General features: G+C 39.7%; 1 long non-coding RNA gene across 1 annotated transcript in view; it reads left to right on the forward strand.

Moving 5' to 3' along the window:
- The window catches only part of LOC139046156 (uncharacterized), a 323446-nt gene extending 305440 nt beyond the window's left edge, over positions 1 to 18006 (forward strand). The window contains exon 5 of the long non-coding RNA XR_011505789.1: positions 17575 to 18006. This is a non-coding gene — a long non-coding RNA (uncharacterized lncRNA). The remainder of the gene's footprint in view (positions 1 to 17574) is intronic.
- The last annotated feature ends 347 nt before the right edge of the window (positions 18007 to 18353 follow it).

Here is an 18353-nt window from a genome sequence, read left to right on the forward strand (position 1 = left end):
TCATTTTCTTCCTTAATTCAGTAGGTGTAGGGGAGAAAAAATCTCGGTTAGGTCTTCACATGCCACTTTTGGGCAGAATTTCCAGCTTCCTCTTCTCTAGTCCTTTTAGAAAAAGACATGTGGAGGCATAAAGGAAATTATTTCTGTTTCCACTCCTATGAGATCTTCCTCATTTTCTCTCTGAATTTAGTTAAAAAATAAAGTCACAACCATATGTGAGGAGACTTTCCCACTCTGCTTTGTACTAGCCAAGCCATATAATGTGAGGCACAATGTTTGCGTATACAATACCATGCTCATTGTGAAAGACGCAAAAAATAGGATAAACTTGCAAAAATGAAAGAAGAGAATCCAAAATCCTACCCCTAGTGGAATTTTGTGTACCACTTTTAACATATTGTGTATTTATTTCTAGAATTTTTCCACAGAAATATATACCTTTTTTACATATGTGAAATCACACTCTGCATCCTGTGCTATAACTCTTTTACGCACTGAAATAATGTAAATATCTTTGCCTATCATTGCATATACTAAAGCAGGATATTTACCACATAGACGTGAATTTATTGTTAACAGAAAAGCTAAGTATTCTTGAGTGAAGAAATCAAGACTCCTTTGATGTTTTTGGGAAGTGTTAATATTACAGTGGCCACTAAAAACAATCAAGGACGAAGGATGAGGAAGGAACGAGAAGGGATCTAATATTTATCCTTAACAAGACCTTTTACTAAGTACTTTACATTCATGAACTCATCTCAATCATAACCTCTTGAGGTAGGAATGTTTGTTTCCCTTTTCCCACGTGTGAAAATTGAAACTCTGAAAGCTTATGTGTGTTGCCCACGGTTGTATTAATGTAAAATAGGGAGCTAAGACAAAACTTGTTTGGCTCCCTAATGTGACCTGGCCCCAGTCACATTACTATAAAATGGAAGAATAAGGGCATGAACTATAGTTATGTCTGACTCCAAAATGTCCACGCTATTTCCACTTTACCACTCCCTCCTGGAATTTCTGTACAAAGTTTTTTTTTTTTTTTTTGACAAATATCTATTATATGCTTACTATTTTCCAGGCTCTGGGTTAAGAACTATGCATGCAAAACTAAACAAGCCAGAAAAGGTCCCCTCTTTGATGAAGTTTCCATGCCAGAGAGGGGAGATAGGAAATGGACAAGTAAACATTAACAGCTAATGCTAACAGATAGGCCCTCTCATCCAAACGCTCCCATAGGAAACGAGGTCCAAACTTTGGACTTTCCTAGAGGGATCTTTGCGCCAAATGGCTGTGTCTTACAACCTCAGGCATCAGATCAGTTTGGACTCCAGGGCTTTCATCTGGAAAGATCCTTAACTTTTTCACCTTGTGAGCCCTAGAGCTTGGTTCCAGCTAACAACATGTACCACCAATGGAGTTCAGATCATGAAAGTTTTTTTCTTTCCTAAATCAATGGTCATGAGACTTTGGAATCAAGAGATAGAAAAACACCATAGCCTATATCATCAAAGTGTATTGCATATTGCTTAAGAGCATGAATTCTGGTGTTCAAAGCCTTCACCAGAGAGGGCTTGGTCAAGCTATTGAACCACTCTGGGTCTTGATTTTTTCCATTTATAAATGGGAATAATAATAGCACTTCCCTTAGAGGTTAATGCTATGATTAAATGAGTTAAAACATGTGGAGAACTTGAACAGCTCCAGGTACATAATAAATGCTTTAGAGGTGCTATGACAATAGCATCATGATTGGTACCCTGCACCCAGGGCATTGGAGGCACACCTTGACATTATGAACACTGGAGTCGAGCACGTCTCAGCATCATCTGGGCCCTACCACTCACTGCCTGAGGGATATCGAACACATTACTTAACTGCTCTAAATTTCATTTTTCTCAACCTCAAAGGGGGTATTTAAACAGTATGCAATTAAGAAGAAGGTTTTGAAAATTAAATGAGATAATGTGAAAAAGGACTGAGAACTGTGCTTAGCATATGGTAAGATCCTATGAAACCTATGTCAACTATGATTACACTTATAGTCACAGAACATGTTAGAAAGTCACTTTCCCACCCACTGCTCCATCATGCTCCAAGCTTGTATCCTTAAGTGGACATCAGGGCCTTCTGTCGCTAACTCACATAAGCCTCCTATGGTCAGGAGAAAAATATCTCACTTTTTATTGGGTGAGATATTTGCTATATATAAGGAAAGCTAAGGCATGAGAATAGTGAGAGAGAAAATGTGTGTGTGTGTGTGTGTGTGTGTGCATATGTATATGTGTGTGTGTATATGTTAAAGAAATGGACGACCCCTATGGTCTGAGAGTGCACTTCTTCACCTGTAGACATTATTTACATTGTGCTCTCTATTGTCATACTATTTTTTTTTATTTCTCAGGGTATTTTATAGTATCAGAATTCTTTTCCTCTTTTGATACTCTGGAACTACTATGTAAAAGAAGAAAAGAAATGAGCTCTGCCATGAGATTTAACGTGGTGCTTCTTAGGAGTCCCCATAACATTGTTACGCTAAACTTGTGGGTCACATTCCCAGTGATTCCAAGTCAACTTTATTTGCGGTCCCATTATGCCAGGAACTCATCTTCCCTTAGAGTGTCTCACAGTCTCTGGTAAATGAACAAAGTCTGTCTCCACTTTTGCTCTTTTAATAATTCCCACGTTCAGGCACTGATTCTTGAATAGAGATGCAATTGATATGCTAGAAAACTGCATTTTACATGGAAGTATTAGAAGAACCTGCTCCCATGATATTTCTGCCTACTGTGATATTCACCTGTACATTCAACAGGGTTTACTGAGCACCTACTATGTGTACTGCACTGGGGATTCATTATTGAACACGATGGGGGAGTTCTTGCCTTATTGATTGTATATTCCAGGGGGTGATATAGACAATTCATAAATACAAAAATAAATGTGAAAATTGGAATCCAGAATACGCAAAATGATAGGGAGCGAACAGAGCTGAAGACTGCAGGAGAGGAGTATCAGGAAAGACCTCTCAACAGAGGTAAGACTTGAGCTATCTTAAGACTTGGATGCAAGAAAGACACAGTAAGGTAAAGTTCTGAGGAAAATGAGCCAGGAGAAAGGAGAAAGTGAAATATCCTTGAGGTGGAAATAATATTAAGGCACAGAAAGGCCTGTGTGTCTGGAGCATGGTTACGGATGGGGAGCAAAGGGAGTGAGAGGAGACCAGAGAAGGCCAGTACTCCTACCTGCCTATGACGTGGAAGGAACTCTGGTTCATGGTGTCCTGTTTTTCTCATTTGCTAAACATTGAAGTAGTTGGAGGTGAGAGGGAGGACAAGCACAATGCTGAAGGTGCATGTTTGTCCTATCACTGCTATTTAGACCACACAGTACCACTTTCTATGACTGTGTGACAAAAGCACAGACCAATGTAGATTGGAGTCCACACTCACAATATCACACAATGATCCTCAAAGGCAGAACATAGGAAACTTACACTTCAATGGGGTTCTTCCAAGGCTTAGTTTCCTCATCTGAAAAATAGGGCTAATAATAATAGCATATCCATATAAGCACATGATGTCCACAGCACCAAGCTGCAACATTAAAGCACGTTGACATCAGAGATACCTGCACCCTCATATTCACTGCAGCACAATTCACAAGAGCCAAGATACAGAAGTAACCCAAGTGTCCATTGACAGATGAATGAATAAAGAAAATGTGATATATGCATACTTGTAATATTATTTAGCCTTAAAAAAGAAGGAAATCCTGCCAAATGCAACAATATGGATGAAGCTGGAGGACACAATGCTAAGTGAAATAGGACAATCACAGAAAGACAAATACCCAGTGATTCCACTTATATGAGGAATCTAAAATAGTAAAACTCACAGAAGCAGAGAATACAATAGTGGTTGTCAGGGCCTGAGAGGTAGGAGATATATGGAGTTATTTAGTGGGTATAAATTTCAGTTTTGCTAGATGAATTAGTTCTAGAGATCTGCTATACAACATAGTGCCTATAGTTAATGGTATGGTACTGAGCACTTCAAAATTTGTTGAGAGAGTAGATCTCAGGTTAAGTGCTTTTACCACATACACAAGTACACAAAAGGGACATACGGAAACTCTGAGAGGTGATGGGTATGTCTATTGCCTTGATTATGGTAATGGTATCATGAGCGTTTGCACATGTCCAAACTCATTAAATTGTACATGTTAAATATTTGCATATTTCTTGTATATCAATTATACCTCAATAAAGCTGTTAAAAAAAAAAAAAGACAGCTAGACTGTTAAAAAAAAAAATCCATGCGTTTCCAAGATAGCATGGTGTTAATCTATATTTTGCTTTCTGGGCTTACACAGCAGCTGGGAAAACTGGCTTCTCAAAAATTCAGTCTTGTGCTTATGGGCACAAATGACTCTACAATACATTTTCAAGGCATAAATCATTTTTCCTTTACCTTTTTTATGCTTCGTAATAATGCTAATGGTTGAAAGGTCACCAATTTCCTGGCTGTTTATAGTCAGCGGGTTAATTTTTTCAACTGGTCAGAAAATGTCAAGCCCATGAGTAGCGTTATTCACTTCATTAGCTAATGCAGTATAATTTAATGTTTGGGGATCGAAGAAAAGACACATTTGAAGAATACCTTGGAATAAGATCAAGAATATTACTCAAAAGGGAAATTTTCTACTTAAATTACCATCATCACTGTGGCTGATTATCTCTTCTCAGAAAATGACCCCAGATGTCTGTATGTCAAATGACTGTGTACGTCATTTTCCAAATAGCCCTGAGCCATGCTTAAGAAAAAAAAACAAAAAACAACCTTAGACCCATTATATAATCATTCCAATGGCAAATATTTATTAAGCCCTTAATATGCGCAAGGCTTTGAGACGAGCATTTTAAATAAACTGCCTCACAGAATGCTCATGACATTCTCATGAGGAAGGAATTATTGCTCTCATTTTGCAAATCAGGAAATGGATGCTTCGAAAAGTCTAGCTGAGGGAAGGTCCCATGCCTCTGAGGACTCACCAGTTGAGACATTAGGATGTGAGTAGGGACATTGGCCCTGACTGGCTACAGGTCATGGCTTGAAGTCAACGGAAGTGGTATTTCAAAGTTTAAATGGCAGTGAAAGAACATGCAATTGCTTTCAGCTTTGTTCCCAACTCTGCACTAGCTTTGCATCCAACCTTCCTCATTTCACCTCCACTGAGAGAAGAAAAACACCATTGCCCTGGGATCTTCCCTACCAAGAGCCCACATGACCTAGACCATGGCTACCTCTCAGAACACATTTCCTGAAACTTTCCACTTCATACATCTTGCTCCAGCTACCCTAGCCTCTGCCCCCAGCACGTGTTACAATGCTAGCACATAGTGAGTAATCAATAAGCACATGCTAAATGCATTATTACATCCAACAGTGGGAAAAGTTAACCTGTGAAGTTACTTATAATCCTCTAATTAAAACACATTTTTCAGAACTTTATTTTTATCCCTACTTGAACATTATATCCAGGGTATAGAAATTAATAGAAAGGCAAAGCAACGTGCAGAATTTTCTCAGTTACTGAAGTACAGATTTTTATCTGACACTCTAAAAGAAAACTCATTCTTTGCATAATGTGACAGCAAAGAAAGTGATAGGACTGACTTAAAATCAATAGAAAATAGACCTGCAAGTAAGAAATCCTCTAATTTAACATGATGAAAACTTGCATCTGCCTCATAAAAAGGTCAAATAATTTCTTTACTACTTTTACATAAGATTGTCAGAATATCATAACAGGGAAAAATCATTCTGGTAGCATAATTCCCAGGAGAAAAGTAATGGAAAATAAAATGATAATAATGTCAGAGAATAGTATCATTTTAATGATTCTTTACATAGGTTCGGTGAACACTCCAGCAATATTTGTCCCAGTTTTTTGCTAATTATTTTTTTTTTACTGCTGATACAATGTTAAGCCCTAAGCCGTTGAAAGATAATTTTATTGTGTTTTCTAATCACTGTTATTTATAGTCCAGTAAATCTAAAACCCCTGAGCTGATGCTGAAACATTTGTCCCAATGAAACAAAAAGTGAACTCCCTGTTTTTATATTCCTGTTCTGTGAGCAGGGGCAGACCACTGCTAAGTGCCTAGAGATGTCAAAGCTCAGGGGTGGGATGGACATCAAGGTGGCCAGGAGTGTGCAAAGGATTGTGGGAAGAGAAAGAGCTCGTTTTACAATTTTGTCAAAAGTTAGCCTTTGGAAAACAGATGGCAAAAAAGTGTTTGTGGCTAGATCTACAAATACTCCATGTTAAAAATAAAAGGGGTGGGGCTGGCCCGGTGGTGCAGCGATTAAGTTCGCATGTTCTGCTTCTCAGGGGCCCGGAGTTCAACGGTTCGGATTCGGGTGCAGACACGGCACCGCTTGACAAAAGCCATGCTGTGGTGGGCGTTCCACGTGTAAAGTAGAGGAAAATGGGCATGGATGTCAGCTCAGGGCCAGGCTTCCTCAGCAAAAAGAGAAGGATTGGCAGTAGTTAGCTCAGGGCTAATCTTCCTCAAAAATAATTAATTAAATAAAAATTAAAAAAGGCTTGCCAAAAAAAAGAGAAAAGAAAAGAAAACAAGGGTAAAGAAGCAAGCCCTGATCTGCTGACGTGGTGCCTTGTGTGTGGTATTGGGAGTCCAGCAGACCTACAGTCTAGATTCTCCATGACCTACCCGGTGTGAGGTTTAGGAACAGAGTTTAAACTCTCCAGACCCCAGCTTTCAACTTGGTAAAATGAAATAATAATAATTCCTACCTCAGGAGCATTTTTAGTGATAAACAAAACAGACTATTTAGGAAGAAAGTTCTTTGTAGAATAAAACATCAAGCAACTGCTACTTGAAGCAGTTTCCATGGCAGTTAAGAATGACTGGAATGGGTCCGTTGTTGAGATCCTAGCCAGTGAGCTGAACGACTTTGGGCAAGTGACTCACGCCTGGAACCCTAGTCTCCTTGTCTGTAAAATGGGAATATTACAGTCGCTCTCTGTAGCAGCTGTCTTCTATTGCTCCCTCACAATCACTCTCTGTGCTTGCCCATCCTGCTCTCAGCCCTGGGAGATGGAGGCTGTGGAAAAGATCCATAGGCTGCCTTGTATCTAACTTCCAGCTGGATGTGGCCAATGGGAAGAATAGAGGAAGAGAAGATGGGAACAAGTGAAATAAGGGTATTTATTCCTCTGGATCCCTTCCTATTAAGTCTCAGTGGCTTGCCTGCTACTCTACTCAAACCATGTTCCAGTTAAATGATCCTCTCCTCTAAAGCAGCTACTCTCACTGGAATCTGCTAACGATTTCCTTCCTTCGCCCCTTCAGGCTTAAAGCTGGTAACAAACAACTGTGCTAGCAATAGCTAGGGTGCTTCACCATCCCTTGTTATCTTCTCTTAATTGTGATCGCAGCTTTGTAAATAGTCACTATATTAAAATTTCTTTAACTCATATGAATGTCTCATTTGCTTCCTGCCAAGACCGAGACCACAGCTGATACAATAGGAAGGGCCTGAGGAAATGAACCCTCCTGATGGAATTCTGAGACAAGGCTGCTCATATATTTGAGGAGGGCTCAGATATGTTCCTTGTAGGAGGTAAATGGAACGCCAGCATTCCACGCAATGCAGTGGCATTATAATTATTTGAGTTATTATTGAAGATGGCCTGGCATGAAGTGCAAATTGAAGGCAAGAGATTGGGAAATTCAGTGGCTGTGGCACTGAGTTTCTATAGTGACAATATTGATCAGAATGTTTTGGGGGTTAGTTAGTTGTTTCTGACAGCCCTTGAGAGCTAACAGACCCCAGAGAAAAGATAAATTGGAGTCTTTAACTGCCCAGCTCATAACTCAAGTTGAAAATCTGAAAGCCTTGATGGCAACTTTGCAGTAGTGCTTTTTCTCCTGTAGTCAGAGAGCTGATTTCTCTGTGACGGAACCGAGGGCCTAATTGTATGTAATGCTGAGTTGGGATACCAGTTAAATGCTCAACTCCACTGGATCTTTTATGAAATGGCTCTGAGGGAGAAGGGGTGAGACCCTGAACGTGGAGGGCTACATTTGGGCAGATTACAGATGAGGCTGAGTACTTTGTGTCCTTAAATCTCCCTGACAGAGGCAGGTATCCTGAATACAAAAACCATAAAAGTAAAACCCAGCCTATCCAAGGCAGAGAATTCAAGGCCCAATCTGGGAAGAAATAACATATATGCCAAAAGAGCTGCAGGACATTGCCAATTTATGGGAAGAGGACTATGGTGGAGTAGCAGGCATGAGAGTGGACACTAATGGTGTTAGACCAAAGATGCCAAAATATAAATCTGCACTTAGGCCAAATTTATTGATTTGGGTACGCTCACCTCACTGGGAATGGAATTAACAGTCTGCTTGGTTGGCTAATTAAACTTGGATTCAGGAGTGACCTAAGGCCAATGAAGTTGACGTGTCAGAACTTCCCTGACATATGTATAGGAGAAGGAGTTACAAGTTTCAAGGAGATAGGAATGGTGGAACAGACCTCATATGTGTAACCTGTTAAGCCATAGCCTAACTACCACAACTCCAGGAGAACCCTGAAGACACATCTTTCACCAAAATCTTAAAAATGCATCCATGAAGGGCACTGGCATCCTTTGGAAACGATATGTTGGCTGTCCTCCTAGGCTAGAGATGACTGGAGCTGTTGCAAAAGAAGTTGCTTTTCTGAGCTCAATGGAAATATGAGATCCCGGAGTAGAAGAGGGAAGAGGGAGTAATTACTGTTATAAACTACAGGGGGAACAGAGTGGTAATTAGAGGGTTTTGACAGGGATAAGATAGCAATGGTTAATGGGCTATTGGATCACTAGGAATTGAGTAGATAGGTAGCTTTTTAAGTCCTACTTGACATATATGAGTAACAAAATTCTAGGTATTGGTGGTGTGGTGAGAAATCTAATTCAAATCTTTGTTTGGGGTTGATCATGACCTCTTACACAGTGTTCAGCTAAGGTAGTTATAAATCCAGATTCTTTACCATGGAGGACTATCCTCTCCTTCTGAGGACAGCCTCAACAAGTGGCCATCGGTGTGTACTATAAATATTCATCCAAGGCTTCCTTAAAGGAATCTGTGGACATCTACCAGATTTTATAGGAGTTATTAGAAGTTGATCCCCTGAGACCGAAAACCCTACCATGATCTACCAGTCCTGATGGAGGTCGGGTTATAGATGAATTCTTGACCCAAGACCATGTCACAGTGGGTCCAGTGGGACAACTGATTCATGTTGTTTCTTCCTATGATCCTAGAACACATAGTGGAAATAGATGTAGCAGAACTCCCAATTTTGCTCCTTGACTCACTGAGTGACAGCCACATGTTAGGAAGGACTCATTGGTGGCCCTGGAACTGTTTCCCACTCCAACATATGCTGACATACTTTATCCATGGAGGGAATGCAGAGATTAGGAGACAGGAGATTAGGGTCACCATCAAAGACATTAAAATGCAGAGCTGAGTATTTCTGTCTCGTCTGCATTTAACTCGCATGTTTGGCCAGTGCTAAATCTAGTAATACAATATTTAAATTTACAAGCATATGCAAATATCACATCATAAAAATCATAGCAACTGTAACAACATGCAAAATTAATGTTGCCTTTTCACCTATCACCTAGGAGTTATAACTTGGGTCAGTATAAAAAGGAAGTCAAACCAGTCTGTTGAATAGATGCTGGTATTGTAGAGGGTAAGGAGAGAGGCTTCAAAATTCTATTTCCAAGATGTGTTAGGAGAATAATGGAATAATTTGACATCAGGATCAATGAAGCAATACTCCCCTTGCAACGGTAAACCCAGCAACCATCACAGAAGGACCCTCCCTAAATGGATCATCCTTCCCGTGATCTGATATAGTGCTTAATATTAACGTTAAATACAAAATCTATGATTTTAGATAGATTAAATGACACAATCTAATTCTGCAGAATTTTTTCAGGTCACCCAATGAAAGACCCAGGAACTCTGACATTTGAGATCTACCAATATTATATAAGGTGACCCACCCAAATTTGAAGGAGAGAGTTTCATCAGTAATCTAGAGCCTATCAATGTCTCCTCCATTTTGCACTGGGATCTTTATTAGCACATCTTCTCTGGTACCAAATAACAATTAGATACAATTTTATCCTCCCCTTGGTTTCCAAATCTGCAAAGTGAATCAATGACTTTCCCAATATTTGGGATCAATGAAGACATTTCCTTTCCTGACCTCCATCTTTCTGGAGGACTCTGCCTCAGGTTATTGCTGCCTTGGTCTTCCCACGTCAGTCAAAGGGGCTCAGAGCTATTGACCTATTTTCCGGTAAAGCCTTGGTTTCCACTAAGTTCTCTGGGAATCGAGCCCGGAATCATTTGGAATGTCTCTGAAAGCACATGTCCTGTTAGATAATCTGTGACAAGTCTCAGGTGTACCAAGAGTAAAAGAAGGATGGCTTCCTAGCTAGAAAAATACAAAATAAACAAAACACTCAGAGTCCCAAATCTAAACCTTCCAAGGTTATAAATGAATATAAGTTTCAAGTATCAGAGAATTCTTCCCAGTTGCTAAACAGCACAGGTGTTTAAAATCACAGGTGGCTGTTAAAAAGAGGTTTTGACAAAATCCTCAAGGCAAGTATAACATCAAATGCTTCATTTATGTGTTTCTGTAGTATCGAAACAGGTCTTAAAACCTTAAAACCTTAAACCAAGTCTTATTAGAAATTAGGAGAGAGGGGAAATAAATCATTCACATAGGGAGAAAGGTGGGACTCCATTGGGAGCAGAGAAAACACTGATCTTCTTGGCCACTGCATCTATCACCAGGGCCAAGAATGGCGCTTGACACACAGCAGGTGTTTGATGCATGTTGCCTGAATGAATGCATAGAGAGAAGAGAAAGAGAGTAGGCTGAAGATTTTTGGAAGACAATCCCCATGGACATTATCCATCATCTCCTATAAGGTGAGATTCAAGTCATCATGAGTACTTCCTTGGGAAAAATACAGCTGCTGCAGGGAACACTTTTTTACTTTGCTTATTACCCAAAAGGAAACAAAAAGCAGGCATGCAGGATCAATTATTATCTTTCATTATTTGTCTTAAAACAACTGTACTCCATAGCATCCTCTCCCAGGATTTCATCCGGGAGGATGGTTTATTTAACATATTATTATATTGTCAAGAAAAAAATCTTTGGGAGATAAATACATCCTATTGAGTGCTCCAACTGCATTCCTTGGTATATTCAAATAAGCCTCTCCCATCCTCCCTCCTATCTTCTTTCCCTCCTCTTTTCAATCCCAGTCATATCAACTTATTTCTTTCCTTTCTCTGTTCCTATAGTTGTGGTAAAGCATTTCCTATCTCTTTGCTTCTTTGATTTAAATATCACTCATGTCTCCTTGATTTAACAATTTAATTACTCTTTCTAGGAAAAAAACATGTCTAATCTTAATTTTCCCCTCTTCCTCAACTGGATAATTGCATATTTCGTAGCTTAATCAGTTAATTGTGCATATGTAAAAAATGCTTTAATATGTTAAAGACACTGCTTTATTTAGTTGTTAGCAAAAGGGATTAATGTTTGGGTTTAGAGGATTTGTGAGTAGATTACTTTACAGCTTTCACATCCTATTAATGGCACCTGGGGCCAACGCGACTTCTGTTCTTAATGAAGGAATGGTTTCTTATAGATAGACTTTGAAACCTAAGAAGAATTGAATGGAGCATATTTCTTAGAACTAAAAAGCCTATGCTTTTACTGGCATGGGGGCACGGTGGCTGTTGTTGAATTGATTGTCCAAAGCAGCCACAGCCTGTGTGAAAATGGTAGAAAAAATATAGAAAATGACATTTCTTAAGAAGGTCAAAGAACTTCTTCAGGCCCTAATTTGTAAGGGTTTCTTATGATGGTTTTCTGATTGAACAGCCTGGGGCTTAGAAGTTCATTGACAGGTTTTTTTCTATCTGCCATGGGTAAAATATATTATCAGGAATTTCCCAACACTGATCCTTGACCCGAGAAAAGATTCCTGTAGGGAATGGGCTTGAAGGCACCATTAGCTACTTCACCCTTCCTGGTGATCAGTGTCCGTAAAAGTGAATTTAGCTTATGACTATCAGGCAGCTCTGAAGAAGAGCTGATGCCCTACTCTGGCTGTAAAATACTCTGTCCCCACTCTATTCCACCTCCTGCTTCTTGAAGATGCTGAAGAGGATAATGGGTCAGTCGCAGAGACTCTGCAACCCTCCAAACCACAATTAAGAAAATTCTGTTTTTTCTAAAGCACAGTGAGGTTTACCATAAACTTCGAAGACCCTTGAGGACAGCTCCTGTGTCTTATTTGTTTTGGAATCTCTAGTATTCTGCAGAGGACGTACAGCATGACCAATGATCAATACATGACAAAAGAGGGAAAGATTGAAAAACAGGCAGAAAGCAGTGGAGAAAGGTAGCTGACAGGCAGGTAGAGAGGAAGGAAGATGGGAAGAAAGGAAAAATGAAAGGAAAAAGGTGAAAATAAAATGGAGGGAGAAAAAGAGGGAAAGAGAAAGAGAAAAAGTAAAACCTCTGCAGTATGAAAGAAGTAATTAGAATTTAAGAATAAGATACACTTATTGTAATTATTTCGTCTGAAAACCGAGGCTAACACAGTCACTTTGCAGGATTTTTGTGACTATAAGAAGTAATTTCTTATAAGGGTCTATCCATGTCTTGGTCTGTTTCCACTCAGGTCAGAGTGAGACTTTCCTTTCTTGTCTCCATTACTCTTCAAGGAGTCTGAGATCCCAGTTGGGGAGCAGAAACATTTATGAATCTTCTGGGCTATTAGAAAGGAGATTGTCCAAAGGGATGTGTCAGATAAGGGGCTGAAAACAGCTTAGGGTCAAAGGCAATCATCAACAGAACCTTGGATAATCCATCAGGTAATCGTTTGGCCAGTGGTGACAGTGGGACCCTGATGGATGCCAACAAGAAGGACAGCCTGGTGCAAACACACCTTCCTCCAATTCCCCCTACAGGGGCAACCGTTGCTCCAGAGAGGTGAAGTTTCAAAATTTCACCCTCTCCTCTCCTATGATTCTTCTTCCTCTTCATCTTCGTCTCCTTAAACTTAAATCTGTCACTTGCTTAACCTGATGAGTTTTGCTTGCTTGTTCGCTAGTTGCACATTTGCATTTGCAGTTTTAGCTTCTGACTTGCTGGAGGAGCACTCAGTCACATTAACTGTTTACTGTCCGGGCCAGAAAATACCTCAGGGTACAAATGAGGAGATTCAGAGAGCTGGGGGGAGGTGGGAAGAAATCAACATATTACTACTTTAAAACTTTCCCTATGTCATATTACAAGAAGGGGGCACATGGTAGATATTCAGTCAAAGGTAGCTATTCTTATCTGTCAAGACAGGATGGATCCAGTGTCCAATGAAATGATAGTGTAATAATAAAAGAAGACTCAAACACAAAAATAAGTAACTGCTGTGGTCATCTGCAAAGGCAGAGGGGGCGCTATCCAAAGACATGGTTCCCATGTCAAGACATGATGCCACACCCACATAAAAGGGTAAGAAAAAGTTATTTACATAATCCTAGCCTCTGGGTAGAGGAGGGAAGTCCTCACTAGCAAGTCTAAAATGGCTTGAGAGAGCAAGGAAAGGAGATGTCTCAGATCGTGTGCCCCACCTACATCAGAATGTAACACTGCAAATATACAACTATCAAGCAAACTCAGCATCCAAACAAATTTGGGTGGAGGCCATCTGCCCCCACAGGTGACGATAAATACAACTCACTGTAGAGTAAGATATGGGGGTGCCAAAAAAGAAGTTAGAATGCACGGTATGGACAACAACTCTTGTAAGAATTCAAAGCAGTCAACATTCTCCATGAGCTGGAATTGTTAGGAAAGGCACTGGAGCAAACAATATGCATTGGATGCATTCATTCCAAAGCATCTATTGAGTCAAGACCTTTGACAAGCACTATGGATAGAAAGCTAATGTGTAACACAAATTTCCTCCTGAAGGAATCCAAAGTCCAATGGTGAGCTGAAAAATATAAAATAACTATAACAGAATAATATATATAAGAGAATATAATAAGCACCTATATAATAAGCGCTATGACAGTAGCATGAAGTTGGTGTACAGAAGCCTCGCTGAGTTAAAGAAAGGGAACAGCTGCGGGAGAGAATCTAGCTGAAGCAAAAGTCCATGACACAGGCAAGCTGCGGTGGGGCAGAACTCGTCTGCTGAGTTCAGTGGTCACTCTGTCTCCTCGGGCCACATCACCATAACACCCTTCCAGCTCCTGGGGTAGAGCTCTAAGAACAGGCAAAAGGAAAATTACAGTCTTCCCCTCTCCCCAACCAAAAAGGTAAGTAAGGGCACATTCATACCCTGACTAGAGCCGAAAGCTCTGTTTAAGGAATAAATTCTCTTATTGGAAATATCCTTGAATTTCACAGGTATTTCAAATGCTATGTCTTAAAACCTCTAAAACTCAGACTCTAGCATGTGTTTGCCATTTGTCCCTACCTCTTTACTGACTCACCCAAGTGCTCTTTTTCTCTAAAGGTCAAAAAAAACCAGCTCTGAAATACTCTAAACATTCCCACTGTTCCCACTATTGTCATCCAAGCTCTTTCAGATGAGAGATGGTTGCAGATTACCCTTTCTAGATTTTGCACATTAGCCACTTCACAATCTTACTATATTATCATGTATTACTATACTACAAAGCTACGCAAAAGAAAGTCTAATACAGGCCCACCTTACCTCCCTCCCTCCCTCTCTCTCTCTCTCTCTCTCACACACACACACACACGCACACACACGCACACGCACACATCATGGATCAGGGCTAAAGAGAATACATGAAGAGGCAAACAAAACTTAGACCACTTGTCCCATCCATAAGCATATGAAATAAAATGATGACTAAACATAGCCACAAAAAGACAAATATTCTGAATACCTTAGCCTAATACCATGAATCTGACCATAATGTAGTTAGATTGAGACAGAAAGAAATCCAGTGAGAGACTAGGGTTAAATCCCTTTGAACATTATAAGCAGAGACAAGGATCAAGGAAAATAACTATTCATTGAGCTGAACACTAATTGGACTCAGTCAGTCAAGTTCTGCCTAGGGCGATGGAAGACACTTTGCCAACTCTGCCAAAGAGAAAGGGGCTGCTGACTGTTTTTTTCCAACTCTCTCCTCAGCTACCCTACACTACCCTCAGTTCAAACAAGAGAGGATCTATTTACATACAAAACTTCATCAGTGGGCCAGGATGTTTGGATTTGTAGCCAGATCATCAAATAGCTATATGGCCTATAGTGGCAGATGAAGAATGGTGATAAATCAGCAAATTAGCAGAAGCAGTTCAGTGGAGGAGAGAGAACCTTTTCGATAAGTGATGCAGGAACAAATGGATACCCATAGGCAAAAAAATCCCCAAAACAATACTAAACTTTGACCTAAACATCACACCTTATACAGAACTTTACGTTAACTCAAAATAGATCATAAACTTAAACGTAAAACATGAAACTATGAAACTTCCAGAACAAACCATAGGAGAGAATCTTCTGTACCTAAGACTAGATGAAGAGTTCTTAGACTTGACACCAAAAGCCTAAACCATGAAAGAAAATAATTGAAAAATTGAACCTCATCAGAATTAAAATCTTTTGCTCTGTGAAAGACCTTGTTAAAAAAAACACAAAGACAAATTACAGACTAGGAGAAAATATTTGTAAATCACATAGCCTACAAAGTTCTGTTATCTAGGCTCTATAAAGAACTCTCAAAACTTGGCACTAAAAAAATCCCATCAGAAAATAGGCAAAATACAGGAAGAGACATTTAGCTGAAGAGGATATACAGATAGCAAATAAACACATGAAAGGATGTTCAACATCATTAGCCATTTGACAAATGCAAATTAAAACCACAGTGATATATTAATGCACACCTATCAGAAAGGCTAAAATAAAATAGTGATAATACCAAATGCCAGGAAGGATACAGAGAGACTGAAAACTCGCCCACTGCTGGTGAGAGTGTGAAATGGTAATGCCACTCTGGAAAATAGTTTAAGAGTTCCTTTCAAAACTCAAAATGAACTTACCATATAACCTAGCTGTTGCATTCTTGGATATATATCCCAGAGAAATGAAAACTTACTTTCATGCAGAAACTTTTACACAATTAGTTGTAGCAGCTATATTCACAATGTTTAAAACCTCAATACCACCCAGCATTCTTCAGTGGGTATATGGTTAGACAAATTGTAGGCGGTGGGCAGAACAGAAAGGCTTCCCTCCTAATCTGGGAAACTTCAACAGTAAAATAACAAACAAAAAACAACAAAACAAAAGAATATCCAACAACAAGTAACAACAACAAAAACATTACAATCAGAAGATGGGGATAAGGAATCTATGGGTATTTCACTGAAGAGGACATACAGATGGCAAATAAGCACATGAAAAGATGCTCAACATCATTAGCCATCAGGGAGATGCAAATTCAAACAACAAGATAGCATCGCACTCCTATCAGAATGGCTAAAGTAGAAACATAGTGACAACACCAAAAGCTGGCAAGAATTCGGTGAAAATGGATCACTCCCACATTGCTGGTGGGAATGTAAGATGGTGCAGCCACTGTGGAAAACAGGTTGTTAGGTTCTTCTAAAACTAAGCATGCACTATCATAGGTTCTAGCAATTGCATCTTTCTCCATTTATTCCAGAGAAACAAAAACAAAAAGTAAATTCGAATGTAGCTTTGTTCATAACAGCCCCAAACTGGAATCAGCTGATGTATCCTTCCACAGAAGAATGATTAAGCAAACTATGGTACGTCCATAGCATGGAATATTACTCAGCAATAAAAAGGACTGAACTATTTATACTTACAACAGCTTGGATCAATTTCCAGGAAATTAGGCCAAGTGAAAAAAAAGAGAAAAAAAAAAAACAACCCCTAAAGGTCACATAGTGTATGGTTTCATTTATACAACAATTTTGAAAAGGCAAAATTTTAGAAATGGAGGACACATTAGTGAGTAAAGGGTTTAGGGTTAGGGAAGTATAGGGAGAGAAGTGGTTATAAAAGGGGATCCTTGCAGTGTTGGAACTGTTCCATATCTTGATTATAGTGGTGGACACCTTAGCCTACACGTGTGATAACATTGAATAAAACTTAATTCACACACACAGAATTAGAAGTAAAAATAGGGAAATGTGAACAAGATCAGTGGATTTTGTCAATGTCAATATCCTGGTTGTGATATTATACTATAGTCTTCCCAAATGGGCAAAGTATACAGGGGGACTCTCTCCACTATTTCTTAGAACTACATATCAATCTACAACTATTCCAATAAAAATTTCAATTAAGAAAAGTGAGTCAAGGACCCATCACCCAAATAGAATTGAAAATGAACTCAGATGGCAATTTTCAAATTTGCTGTCCTTGTCCCAGTCTCCTACAGGCTCTGCGAGGCAAGAGGATACTGTTTGGCCAGCACAGGATGATGGCTGTCTTTTGATGTTTCCACTCCCGACTATCTGAGTTATAACCACGTCTGCCCAACAAACAGACCAGCGGACAATGGATGCAGATACAGCCCTCTGTAACAGGCTGCAAAGGTCATCAACGTGAAGGATGTCACGTTTTCTCCATCCAATATATAAATTTTAGAAATAAAATTTTTGAACTTTAGCATGGTCTGGTAAGAAAGGTGATTGTTATTTGGTCTAATCGGAATAGCAAGATGAGAGAAGATCTAAGCGTGCGATCTGTATCAACAGGCTGCTTTTGTCCCGCTCAGGAGTCCTTACATCATGATCCCACTCCTCTCTTCTCTCTTTTCTCCCCTCCTGCCACCTTTCCTTCTGTCTCTCTGGCTTCCTCTCACCCCTGTCTCATGTTGATTCTGTTCTAAACACTGTGCCCACTTCATAAATCCCTGAAAACGCTGCTATAGTCGCACCTCAGGGTCTTTGCATTTGCTGTTTCCTTGACCTGGTAACCTCTTCCCTCTGTCATCTGCATGGCTTGTTTCCTTACTTCCTTCAAATCTCTGCCCAAAAGTCACCTTACCAGGGAGACTTTCCCTAACGACGTTAAATTAAAAAGCACAGTTCTCTCCATGCAACATGGTCTCCCTTACTCTGCATTATTTTTCTTCACAGCACTTTAAAGTCAGGGATCCCGTTCATCTGTTTGTTGCCTGTCTCCCCCGACTAGAATGTGTGCTC

Source organism: Equus asinus, chromosome 9 (assembly GCF_041296235.1).
Source record: "Equus asinus isolate D_3611 breed Donkey chromosome 9, EquAss-T2T_v2, whole genome shotgun sequence".
NCBI lineage: Eukaryota > Metazoa > Chordata > Mammalia > Perissodactyla > Equidae > Equus > Equus asinus.